The sequence below is a fragment of the Macaca fascicularis genome, chromosome 8 (genome assembly GCF_037993035.2).
Source record: "Macaca fascicularis isolate 582-1 chromosome 8, T2T-MFA8v1.1".
Lineage (NCBI taxonomy): Eukaryota > Metazoa > Chordata > Mammalia > Primates > Cercopithecidae > Macaca > Macaca fascicularis.
Window position 1 is genome coordinate 75,557,638 of NC_088382.1, and position 1,198 is coordinate 75,558,835.

Below are 1,198 nucleotides of genomic sequence, written 5' to 3' on the forward strand. Positions count from 1 at the left end.
AGAAGGAGAAGGAGAAGGAGAAGGAGAAGGAGAAGGAGAAGGAGAAGGAGAAGGAGAAGGAGAAGGAGAAGGAGAAGGAGAAGGAGAAGGAGAAGGAGAAGGAGAAGGAGAAGGAGAAGGAGAAGGAGAAGGAGAAGGAGAAGGAGGAAGAAAGAAGAAAGGAGAAAGGAAAAGGAGAAGGAGGAGAAGAAGAAGAAAGAAGAAGAGGAGGAGGAGGAGGAAGAAGGAGAAGAAGAAGGGGGGGAGGAGAGGAGGAGGAGGGGGGAGAGGCAGAGGGAAGGGGGAGGGGGAGGGAGAGAAAGGAGGAGAAGGAGGAGGACAAAGAGGAGGAGGAGAAGGAGGACAAGAAGGGGAAGAGGGGGAAGAAGAAGAGGAGGAGGAGGAGAAGAAGGGGGAGGGGGAGGAGGAGGAAGGTGCAGGGGAAGGGGGAAGAGAGAAGAGAGGAAAGAAGAGGAAGAAGAGGAAGAAGAACTATGCAAAGGTTGCACTTCAGTCTGGGTGACAGAATGAGACAAGAAGAAGAAGAGGAAGAAGAGGAAGAAGAAGAAGAAGGAGACGGAGAATAAGAAGGGGAGGAGGAGGAGGAGGCAGGGGAATGGGAAGAAGAAGAAGGAGGAGGAGGAGATGGAGAAGGAAGTGGAGGGGGAGGGGAGAGGGAGGGAGAGAGGGAGGGGGAGAGGAAAGAAAGAAGAAGAGAAAGAGGAAGAACTATGCTGGGCACACTTGTAATCCCAGCACTTTGGGAGGCCAAGGCAAGAGGATCACTTAAGTCCAGGGATTCGAGATCAGCCTGGGCAACATAGTGGGATCCCTATCTCTACAAAAAATAAAAAATGAAAAAATTATCCAGGTGTGGTGGCACATGCCTGTAGTCCCAGCTACTTGGGAGGCTTGAGGTGGGAGAATTACTCAAGGCCAGGAGGTCGAGGCTGTAGTGAGCTGTGACCACACCACTGCACTCCAGCCTGGGCAATAGAATGAGATCCCCATCTTAAAAAAATAAAAATTAAAAAATTACTAAAAGAAATACACATATATTTATTATACACACATACACACACACAATGAAATACTATTCAGTCATTTAAAAAAATAAATCATGTATTTCGCAGCAACATGGATGGAACTGGAGGCCATTAACTTAAGTGAAAAAAACTCAGAAAGCCAAATACTACATTTTCTCACTTGCAAGTGGGAG